This window comes from Larimichthys crocea, chromosome IV (assembly GCF_000972845.2).
Source record: "Larimichthys crocea isolate SSNF chromosome IV, L_crocea_2.0, whole genome shotgun sequence".
NCBI lineage: Eukaryota > Metazoa > Chordata > Actinopteri > Sciaenidae > Larimichthys > Larimichthys crocea.
Window position 1 is genome coordinate 1,622,702 of NC_040014.1, and position 12,079 is coordinate 1,634,780.

Consider the following 12,079-nt stretch of genomic DNA (forward strand, 5'->3'; position numbering starts at 1 on the left):
TCTTGCTTAAAAAAATATCTGTTTGTGGATCAAATATTGTTCGCCCATGGTTTATGGGAGCCTCCAGTGACATCTTTGACTTATTTTAAGGGAGATAATAAAGACTAATCTAATCTAATCTAATCTAATTTAAGAACTGGAACAATTCCTCTTCCTGTCAGATCATTTTCGAAACTCTTTCAGCTCAAGATTTGATAGTTTTAACGTCACTCAATTGTGAGCGAAAACGGATTTTAGAAATTATACATTATACAAGTATGATTAGTAGCCTACAGCCATCTTTTCTGTGGTGGTTTGAAATTCAAGGTTGTTCTCATTACTGAGTTAAATTGTCAGTCTTTCCAGCATAGAAAACAGCGCAGTCTATTCTTGTTCTGTCAGAGAGGTCGACATCTTTAGTCTCTCAGTTCTTGCTACTAGATATTGCCATTTATCTTAAGTGTGCGCAACATTGCCGGCATTAAATCATGTGCTTTTATGTGTGTATCTTATGTGAGACTGACAGGTGATTGGGTAAAGCCTTGACCAATTGTTGACCCCTCTGCACTGATCCCTTAACAGAGGGTCACTCTGGGAAGGGTCTGCAAAGCCTCTTGTTCCTGTCTGTGAGAAGCCAAGCAGTACACAGAACAAATTAAGCGTTTTATTTACCCAAACTTCAAAATCTATGAAAGACAAACCACTTCAAGTTGAGCATGACCACAGTTAACCACTGGGACAAAGCAATGCAGCTCTTTGTAATTGAATCTATAAATACTGAGGTCCAAAGCAGGAATTGAGCAACAATAAACACTTGAGTACACTGACATGACTGACAGACAACAACAAACAAAAGGGGGAAAGAGTCATACATCTTTGGCCAAATCAACACAGAAAGGCATACAATACATTACATAACACCAAAACAAAGGGACAGCATCAACATCAGCTGCAGATAGTTTCTCAGTTTAATCTACAATATTACTTTCTTCTGTATTCCTTAAAAAAACATAAATGTTACTGAATAACACATTGTTAGTAGTAGTTTTAAGCTCCCCTATGAATCCAGATGTGTTGGTTCTGACAGTACTCCGCCTACAGTACACACAGTAGGTAAGTCGATGTCTAGTATATGTCTTTTGCTGGAGGGATGCCACATCAGGACACAGTCAGTGTGATGTGTAACTTTTGAACACTGAACATGTATGGAGGAATTGTCTTTATTCAAGAGCGTAGATTTTCAGTTTGAGAGCATGACTTACTTCTCCTTCTCGTGCTCAGATTTATTCTCCTCACGCTCACATTTTGGGCTCGCACTCAGATTTCTGCTGCTTTCTTTCAAAACGTGTGCTTGGACTCAAAAATCACATGCTTGTGCTCACATTTCTTCTTCTTGAACACAAACATTTCTCTCGCACTCAAATATGTCCTGTGCGCGCTCAGATCTAAAGTCTGCTCTCTCAAATCTATTGTGCTCGCAGTCAGAACAAGCTTGTCCTCTCAGGTTGAGGTGTCTGCTCAGACTGAAGGATGTCCCTCCCTGCGCTTAAAATAGTGTGTTTCACCAGCCAATAGGGAGCCAGCTGAGCTTTGGCCCAGAGAAGATGGCGGCATTTTTTGGATCGTGTTCACATATGACTTCTTCTTTGCATGATACAGCATTAACTTGCATTTGTGGATTGCACGACAATAGACAGTGGTTTTTGGAAGTGTTCCTGAGCCCATGCAGTGATTTCCAGGCGAGAATCATGCCTGTTTTTAATCCAGTGCCAGCCGAGGGCCCAGTTTTGACCTTTGACCTTGTCTTTTGCACACAGAGACTCCTCCTGATTCTCTGAATGTTTGATGATATTTTATACACTGTAGATGGTGGGACTTCAAAGTCTTTGTAATTTTACATTGAAGAACATTTTTCTAAAAGAAAACGTAGTTTGTCGCAGATTGGTGATCCTCTGCCCACGCATGGGGGGGGGGGGCATGCATGATCTAACTACTACTTTGCTTTCTCTGTAGATTTAAATCGATGTAAAACTGCAGTTTATCATTCATTTTAGATTGTTTTGTTTCTATTTGTCATCCTGAGCAACTCTGTTGTACTGTTTACCAAAGGAGGATTTGTACATGATGTATGAAAATGTTGCAAATTGTTACTTTAAAATTCTCTCTCATCTTACCTCTCAGCCTGCTTATTCCCCACATGATGACTTAATTAGAGCCATGCCAGTCATTGTGCAAGTAGAGACACCACAAGCAAAGGAAACCTCCAGATGTATGCAAAGCACGGGTGGCTTTAAGCATAAAAGCAACACATTATGTATTCACTTTATGGCACCTTTTATATAAGAAATTAGGTTGTGTCACTCACACATACACGTTCACAGCTGTACATAGCCAAGAACCATTCCCCGTGATTATTTAGCAGAATATGGCTGTACTAAACCATCTCCGTCTATTTCCCCCTCACTCTGCCCTCTCTGTTTTCATTACATTACAGTATGACAGAGAGACCCTCACCCAATACATTAGAATAGGCAGAGAGAACAGGATCCAAGATAAAGCATCTGCTGCAGTGATGTCAGAGCACAGTTATGAAGCAGATTATGGGGCTTATAGTCTGAACTTTCTGCCTCCAGTTTGCTCTCTTAACCTCTGACATCCTAACAGCACAATCCCCATGTCTTTTTGTTCTCACCGTGCCATTTATTTTTTTTTCATATGTTCTCAGCTTTCTCTTTGAATTTGCCAGAGAGCGGCTGTGTGCTTCTTCGGTTGCAGTTGTGACTTTCCAGAGGCTGGTTCCTTTCTCTAGATGGTATTTCGAGGTAGACAGCTATTCCTTTGAACAACTGAACGGGGTGAAAATGGGACTAATGACTTTGCTCACTGTGTTGAGCTGAAACAGTTACTTATTGAAGCTTTGCCACTTGAGTTTACCTGATTCACATCTCACCTTCCCCTGCTACCTCTTAATATCTTTCTGCTTAGTTTTCTTTTAAGTGTCAGCATTACCATGACATACTATTCCCTTTTATCTTATTAAAGGCAGAAATGAGCCATACAAACAAAATGGCACTTCAATTTAAGACGTCCTCGCTTCTCGTGGATTCATTCTGTCCCGTGATGCATATAATTAATTTAGCGTCTTCAAATGTTCACCACTTTCAGTTAGTAAACATTCTGCAAATACACTGGCAGGTCAACCTGTTGTCAGTGGTTTTACCCCCCACTGTGCCCATAGTTAAAATCTCTGTCTGTCCATGCTCTTTTAGCCTTCATCTTCTTAACCTGATCCCCTTGCATGCTAATAATAGCACCGGCTTTAACAGAACAGGCAGGGAGACAGAGCAGAAGGGGAGAATTGGGCAACTGTTGGCTGGATTCACATTGGATTTTGTGCAAATGTGCAGTTCAGTGGTTCCTATGACTCTTTTTAGCCCATTGATTTATAGCCGTAGCTCTGCTAGGGTAACCTTTAAATCTCTATCTTTATTTTTAGTTTGTTTGTGCAAGACAATGTTTTTATACTCCAATGTTTGCTCACGCTTAAGCTGTCCCAGATTTGTAAGTAAACACCAAACGTGTGAATGGTTGAGAAAGAAATCAGATCGCAGGTATATTTCTGTGTGTCAGACCTTAATCAAGATATATGTGAGACCAAGGCTAGAGCATGTTTAGTCCCTCAGGTGGAAAAAATTCACAAGAGGTGATGGGAAACATCGGCTGCATTATAGGAAAGTGAAGAATGGGATCTGACTTCAACTTGTTGGTGCTGAAGTGACAGACTAACAGAAACAGACAAATGAATAAATGCAATTCCATCTTTTGGCTGGTGTCTGCTGTGAATCCACCCTTGTGCTGTAATCCTTTATCCCTGCAAAGGAATCACAATGCTGTGAAGACATCTGTTCGTAAAGTGCATTATGTATGGCCAGTAGACATGGCAGACTGCCACATCTGTCACTGCTACTGAGCAAGCTTGATAACAAAAACAGTAGGATGCAGTAATATAAAAAAAAATAAAAATCCTTTAATTAGTGTTTAGTTTGAGTACATGTGCTGATATTGTGACGCAAGACTCAAATTTTACTTTCGCGTTGCAAATTAAAGGCTCCACATGTGGTCTAGTTCAGATTTAGTTTGGTCTAAGATTCAAAAGGCTGAAGACATGGCTTAACATTTTAAATCATTTGACCACTTCTTGAATATATACACACTCTCTGAAGGATACATTTTGTCTTGTCTGTCGTATGTGCATGTCCTGATTCATGATGCACAGCCATGAAGTTTGTAACATACCAGAATATGGCTGGTATACTACCCATGCTGCCGTGCTACACTGTTATGATTGAATATCATTAAAAAATAATAAGTATGGAGTTTCGATATCCGTGGCTATGGAATTAGGGGTTATCTGTTGTTATGGGGGTGTTGAAAACACACATGCTGAGTGTGTAATTATCTTTGAGTCTTCTCTCACTGGTAATGTTCACATCTCATCTATTTTAATCCATCTCTCTGTTGTAGCAGCTAACTGTATATTTAGCTACTTATACTCTTTTTTTTTTTTTTTTTTTGTTTGTTTCTTGAATAATAATACTTCGACTCTCCACATAAATAATTTCAGCGTGGCCTGCTAATACTGTCAAGCTTCCTATCTGGAACTGCACAGAAGCCTTTGGGATTTGTTTTTGCTGATTTGCTTGGTTCTGTTTTGGGTTATTTTTTTATTTATTTTTATTTTTTCCTGCCTTTTTGTTTTGTGTTGTTATTATTATTATTTGTGCTCTTAGCTTGCGTGAAATCTCTGCGTGTCATCTGGCGAACTGCTGAATCGGAAAAGTACAGCTGGTGTCAAGGTCTGGAGAAAAAAAAGAGAGGGAAAAGCGAAAAATGTGTGTGCGGGGTGTAAGGCAAAGAGATGAAAAAAGAGCAAGGCAGACCGAGACAAGGAGAGAGGCAGGTAGAGGAGGAACAAACAAGACGAGGGAGAGCGAGACCGTCTAAAAGGTGATGTTTCACATGATAGCACGTTCTGCAATGTTGCTGCGCGGCAGCATCAGCAAATCTCTCCCACCTTCAACTTTTTGCTTACTCTCTCTCCTCCCCCTCGCTGTCCTCCAGCCAAGCAGGCAGGCAGGCTTTCTGGAAATAAATAAATAGCCTTTCAGCCACTGATGCCTCTAGAGAAACTGAGATGGGCTGCCTTGTTTCTACATAAAAACAGCAACAAAATAGAAAACAAGCGAAAACTCAGACTGTGGTACCGTGGTCTGATTCATCTGTGATGTGAAAATGTAAGGAGACATGGTGTCAGAAGCTAGGAGGACAAAACCGTTCATACGACCTCTGCAGTTCACGTTTTTGCAAAGTGCGTGTGAATCCTGACCAAAAAAAGGATTACTAAGCAGTCGTGATTGTAACAGGATTTACATAAGGCCATAACATGTGTTTTCCTTTAATCTACATTAAGGCGGAAAAAAAAAATATATATTTATACCCTCTCTGGATTTTAATGCGCTGGAATAAGTCATCTGCTGATGCGCTGATCAGTATATTATCGTTTTTTTGTTGGCTATGAACAGAAAACCTTTAGAGAACCTTTTTTTCCCCCCAAATATATAAAACAAAACCATAAACACTGATTAGTTTTGATTATAAAAGACAGAACCTCATGTAATACAAAGGTTTTAGGTTAAGGAGATATCATTTTGTTGGCCTTTAAGCCTTGAAAACTACGTTGTTTTACTACTCACTTAACAACTGCTGTATATTTATGTTGTTGTTGGTTTATATAGTCATTTAGAGGAACATAATATTACAGCTGTGATAACTGACTGTTTGTCCGTATTAAGTTGGACTGTAAAAGAGGGGGTGGGGGTCTACATGAAATATTATTCTTAGAGAGTGACGTCTAAAATCTCAGTGCCTGAGGAAGTAAATGTTGACTCGCTGCTATTGATCAACAACCCTCTAAACCCCCCATGGATCGGAGAAATGCTGTATAGAACAAATATATTTGCTGTGGTTCTGTTTGACTGCACATTGACTCACAGCTTTAATAGCTTCCTTACAGTCGGAGTAGTGGAGCTGTGATGAAGTGAAACCCCTGTGTACACTTCTCCCGGTGCAATTTAAGTCATTAACTCATCACTAAGAGTGAAAATGTGATTCTCTCTGATTTTATTTGAAGTCTGCTTTAGTATCAAGGCTGAATTACAGTGAACCGTTTTAAAAATTCAATTTCATTCCTTGCTTTCAAAGTTCAAAAGTCCAGTTTTAAGGTCCAACGTGTTTTGTTCCATCATATCTGTTCAGTTCTCTTCTCTTGTCTAGTATTAGAGTTTTTCGCAGCTTTTTTATTCGACACTACTAGACCACTTCATCAGGAGCGTGACGTGGCTGTGGTAACAGCCGTTTTACAGCACAGCAGATTTGGCTGATGTGCGTGGCACGCTAAGTTACCATGAAGTAGAGCAAGTGTGGTTTTGTGTGTGTGTGTGTGTGCAGTAGACAGCGTGAGAAGCGTGTAATAGGCTCACCTGTCCCTGGCTGCAGACTGATGGGCAGGTGGAGAGAATGGAAACCAGATGGAAAGAAGGAGTGATGGAGGAAGGGGAGAAACTAATGCACAGACTACATAAGACTGCAGTAGACCGTGCCTATGGGGTGCATATGATTAGATTTAGATTTTTCACATTCTGTTTGTATGCTTGATTAAATACAAACCATTACAGAATCAAAAAAAAGGGGGGGATAGAGAGAGGGAGGTAAATGACTGAAGCTGGGAGGATGGATAGCTTGGAGAACTTAAGTCTTGTGATATTTCAAACATAATAGTGTCTCTTTAAATGCAATAACCCTAATTTGTAGAAAATCTCTTTACAGTATATTTCCATTTCCATAAGACTGTACATGCTTAGAGGCCAACAGAATCTGTGAGACAAGATTTATTCAATTTTACAATCCCTTGAGGGCTTTCTTTGGTTCTTAGCAGGATATTATCCGTTTCAGCAACACAAATTCAAATCTCTTTCCCAAATATAGTTTATCACTGAATGATTTTTTTTTTTTACACTATATTGAAAAGATGGAGAGGACGTGACAGATGCTAGCCTCGAGGTTCGCATGGATGAACTTTCTTTGCGTGACCGTTTTGCCATATGTCTAAAAAGCATAGCAGCACTGGCTTTGGCGAACCTCATTCCCCTGCAGATCAGATTGTTATGTTCTAAACACAATTCCTGACGGTGGCTGCACATGTTCTGTGGATGTATTGATAAACTTTGGTTGTCTTCGACAGGGTGAAGAGGAGGATCGCGCTGACGTTTCGCCCTGTCCGAGGTAAGTTCCTTTTCCGTGGATGTACAGTTGGTAGATGTTTTCGCTCCAGTTCTCACAGGCTGCAGCTTACTCGTTTTTTTTCTGCTTTTCAGTTTCTATCTAGTTGAGTTTAGACTTTACACGCTGCCTTTATTATTTGTGCTGAGTAAGTTTCACAGGCCAGGGGTTCGTGAAACTCATTTCATTTTCCCTGTAAATAGACAAAAATGCCGTTCCCCTCTGTATTTCTTCCTGTTCAACCATAAAAGCAAGTGGATCTGCATCATCTTGTACATTTGTTTTACCATCACGTGAAATTTGCCCCCACACCGCTTTGAAGATGAGTACTGAACGCTCTGTATGAGATCAAATCAACAATAGGAGCCACATGTGTGAAAAGCCACAGAAATACTGTGAAACCTGTTTAGCATATGTGAAAACAAGGCAGACTGTATGTAAGAGTTTAGCTCCAGTCTCTTGAATCAGTGCGAAGATTCCCAGTGAACTTCATTTTAGTCGTTGCGTTTCAGGAATATCGTTTGAAAATTCACATTTTATGATTCAACAAGCGTTCCCAGCAGCTGCCCTAAACCCCATGTTGAGAACCTCTGGCCTGCCAGTATGGTGGTCGCTGCTTCTCTGTCAGTATGCCTTTGGCTGTATCTGGTTGCTGTGGTGACATGCATGTGTCAGCAGTCAGACGTGTGACGTGTGTGTGTGTGTGTGTGTGCGTGTGTGCACGCGATGGCGGGCGTTGAAAGGACTCCGTGGAGGCGGATAGAGTTCCTCTGTCCAGAAATGCCTGTGACAAATACACACATGTCGACGGTCAGATACAGCAACGTAGGAAATATTGGCATGCAGACGGTGCACACCGGCACACCGGCACCCGCAGACACTCAAGTACACACAGATTTGTACAGGAAATACGCAGATGGAGTGGACACACACGTAGACAGATATCCAGATTCCATGCAGGCCACTGCCATGCATTCATACTGACAGCTCAGGACTATAAGGTTACATACAGGGAAGTCCATGCCTGCAGCAATGCTTTGAACACTAATAGTATGTGTACACACTTTTATTAACTCACTGAGACCCGGAGCTAAATTTTAATGCCACTCATTAAAATCTAAAAAGAAAAGTCTGCATTCAGTCTTGACAGATTTATTTTGTACATGAATGACAGATGATAAATTTGCATACAGAATTAGCAAATGTAAATTGCTGCTCACTCAGCAGCTGCTCCAGAGAAATTGGGGAGGTTAAGGGCCTTGCTTAAGGGCGGCTTGACTACAGTCGATGAGAGGAGGGGGCAATTTTCCCCCAGCGCCAGTCTGGGGATATGAACCAAGGACACAATCCTGCAGAAGCTTCAGGCTACTGCTGACAACCAGGTATAATGCACTTTAATTACACCGGGATCCTGTTTTCGCCGTAACTGTAATTGAGTTCAAGTTTGAGAATTTATTCTCCCCATCGGGACGTCTTGGCTTGCAGCAAAAGGCATATGTCATGTTGCATAATCACGATAAACAAAGAACTGAGATTCAGACACACAAGACACATTAACTGAATTGGACAGAGGGGAGACTCAGGAGACAAGAGGGTCTGTCTGTCAGTTTCAGGTACAAATGTTAATGGGATTGGAGATAAATCATTTCCAAAGTCAGATTTCTTCAGTTATGATACATATCTCATCATCTGTTATGAAAAAGGACGACTTTTAATTATATAACTGGATTGCAACTGAAGGTTGTGTTGGTTTTGAGGGCATCAAAGAAGGTTGACCTGTAAATCTTCTCGCATTGTTCATTATGTGATATTGTAAATTCTGCTGTTGGCAAGTTTGCCCTTTTTTTTTTCTTTTTTTGGTAGATATGACGATATTTCATAGATGATTTTCTTTCATGTGCTTGCTTTTTATCTGAGCATTACTCTCGGTTGCATTAGCTCTCTTGCTAGATAACATAATTGGCATGCGACCTTAAACCTGACTTTCTTTTCAGTTTCTGTGTGAAGGTTTCTAAAGTGGCGGAGAGACAACAAACTGCCAAAGAAGTCTGCATAAAAGAGCTGGGTGTCTTGACATTTTCTCCACTGAATGCATTTAGATTGATACTTTTAACTTGGCTGTAATGTTAAGTGGTTTTAGGGCTCTGAACTGTCACCTCATCTGCCCACGATACCCTTACACTGCTACACATTGCTTTTTCTGTGCCTGGTTTCCGCCCGCTCGAGGTGCTCTGTATAGATTGACGCGTGCTGTTCGCATCAAGCCTCAAATATAGAACAGACGCGTAATTCACACGTAGCTGAGCGTAGAGACGCTTCTGGGATGCGTCTGAAACAGACCACAGCGGAGCCGGTGGGGTTTGATACATTGACAAGAATGGCCGTGTATTACTCGCGATGAGACGACACTCGCGCAACGTGCCGCGGACTTGGTGGGATTTGGCCGTTATCAGATGCTAGCGGTCAGGGTGACTGAAATGACTTGTCCACATATGCAGAGTTAAACTTGTACGTATTCATGGTGCATTCAAAGAAGCCTCTGTGAAGTGGTGTACATGAGAGAGGGTCCGTGAAGATGACAACCTCTCTTTCAGCTTTCTCCGACTCTTGCAGTTGGTGCTGTTGGCATGCATGTCGGCAAACCGCTTTGTAGACGCCACGGTGTGATCTACACTCGTACAAGCGCATGAATCTCCTGCCTGTGAGTGTGTCTGTGTGTGGGGTCGTCAGTAATGTGACACTGTGTGTTTTGATCCCTCAGGGTCGCCTTGTCGCCAGAATCTTCTTTACACACACACACACACACACACGCAGTCGGCCGTCCTCACTCTTTCACTCTCTGTCTCCCACAGTACAGACACACACTTTTATTTTAGGTCAGATTGACATTGATTTGTTCACAATGTACCCTGCGCCAGTGCCTGATTTATTTTGCAAATGCTGTTTGCTGCAAATTGACTTTGAAATTGACTTTTAGTTTTTACTGTTATGATGAACTGTTTTTTTAAAGTTCTCCGTATGTGTGTGCATGTTTGCGTCACTGATTCTAGCCCCCCGACAAGTGTGTATTTGTGTGCGTGCTATCTAAGTGCTCGTCCTGCTCTAATGGATTCATGATTACCTGAGAGCTCTTCCATGGTCATTCATTATGTCAAACATTAGTACATGTTTTTTTGTTCCTTTTTGTAATATCTAATATTATTCCATATTTCCCTCAGCAGCTCTTGATTTATTTGGAAACACTGAGATTTCTGCTGTTTTGAGTTAAAGCAGGTAGTCTAGTCTAGCGTACTGCAAGTATTTTTAAGAAAATGACCTCATAATGAGAATTTTGGTGTGATAATGTCAGATACAGCTCGCAAAATGGACGTCTTTTCCCCGTAGTAGCCCAAGACAACAGTATAAAACATGGTCAGCATCTCTGATTTAGCATTGTTGACACTGGAGCGATAAGACGAGGAGTAATCCAACACCAGCGTTGCCCTGGTGGTGCAGATAAGCCATGATTTTTCCCTGCCTTGCATGATTCCAGGCTTTGTTGACAGTCCAGATGTAGCAAGTGCACAATGACAAGGCGGTATTAAGATCAGCACCAGTTGCCATCTCTGCGGACTAGAATTGCTGACAGGGAATAAGTCAGGGAATTGTATTAGCCTGGCTGTGTCCTGACCGTGCTGGCAAGATGTCCATTTCTAGCCCTGTTGCTGTTGTTAGACAGCTCTGAAGACATTCCAGACAAATGTTACTGAGTGCAGTATGTCTGCTCTGCAAGACACAATTGCTGACAAACCAGTGTACTGTGGTCTTAAGCACAGTTGACCAGGGAATGTTACGACAGGGAATAGAATTAAGGCTAGCGATATCGACTATACATGTTGACAAGGCACAAGTGAGCGCCGCGCTATCCTGCCTGGCCTTGTGTAGCTGACAGGGCACTGGATTCTCGGTGACAAGCTGCTTGCTATTCCACACCCATGTTCGCATGGTTAGGGTCACATTGACATCAGCAGTCTCGGGAAACTTGAGCCTATCTTTCCAGCAAACATTGTGAGCGTGTGCCAATGTGCATGTGTGTGCCCGTTGATAGGGATTAGAGAAGATGAGCGCAAGCGCCCTGGAATGGCCCTAGTTCCTGCTGGAGGTCAATGCATGTGCGCCCTAATGTCCACAAGTGTGTGTGTGTGTGTGTGTGTGTGTGTGTGTTTGCCAGGCGGTGGGGGGTTAGGACTGGATTGCAATGACAATGGAGAGGAATTTAAATGAGAGAAAAAGGGGGATCAGGGACGTTTGCAAGGAGGATGGAAGAGGCTTTGGCACCATTGTTATTCTTCCTCTTTGTCATTCTGCCTCTCTATCTCTCTATTACAAATCCTTCACTCTCACTCCTGGCTGCTACATTTTTTAGAGAAATCACTCTGCTTCTTTTGATTTTTTATCACCATCTCTATTATCTCCCTGTGTGTCCTTCAACCTTGTTAATGTCTTTTATTCAGAGTTTTTCATAATTGCTCAGCATCATGCCAAGTTGGGCGGTTTTAGAGCACTAAGTATCGGTCAGTAATACAGCTGCACTGTTAATGTTAGGTAGCTAGTTAAACTCCAGCCGTATTCATATGCTAATGAGGTATGCTTTAAAGCTTTCTTTTTTCAATCTCATATCTGTATCTTGGGGGCGTTGCATACATAACTGGTTTCTGTGACTGTAAACAGCATCCTGAAGTCCTGTTGCCACACTGGGTTGCCAGATTTGCTACCACTGTGC

The 12,079-nt window shown here is 41.7% G+C and overlaps 1 protein-coding gene across 4 annotated transcripts in view; it reads left to right on the top strand.

The window, feature by feature from the left end:
- Positions 1–12,079, top strand: part of cntfr (ciliary neurotrophic factor receptor) — a 213,475-nt gene that overhangs the window by 32,622 nt on the left and 168,774 nt on the right. For all 4 annotated transcript variants that reach the window (XM_027278571.1, XM_027278569.1, XM_027278567.1 and 1 more), the window contains exon 2: positions 7,280–7,320. The gene's annotated coding sequence lies outside the window, so the exon portion shown is untranslated. The remainder of the gene's footprint in view (positions 1–7,279; positions 7,321–12,079) is intronic.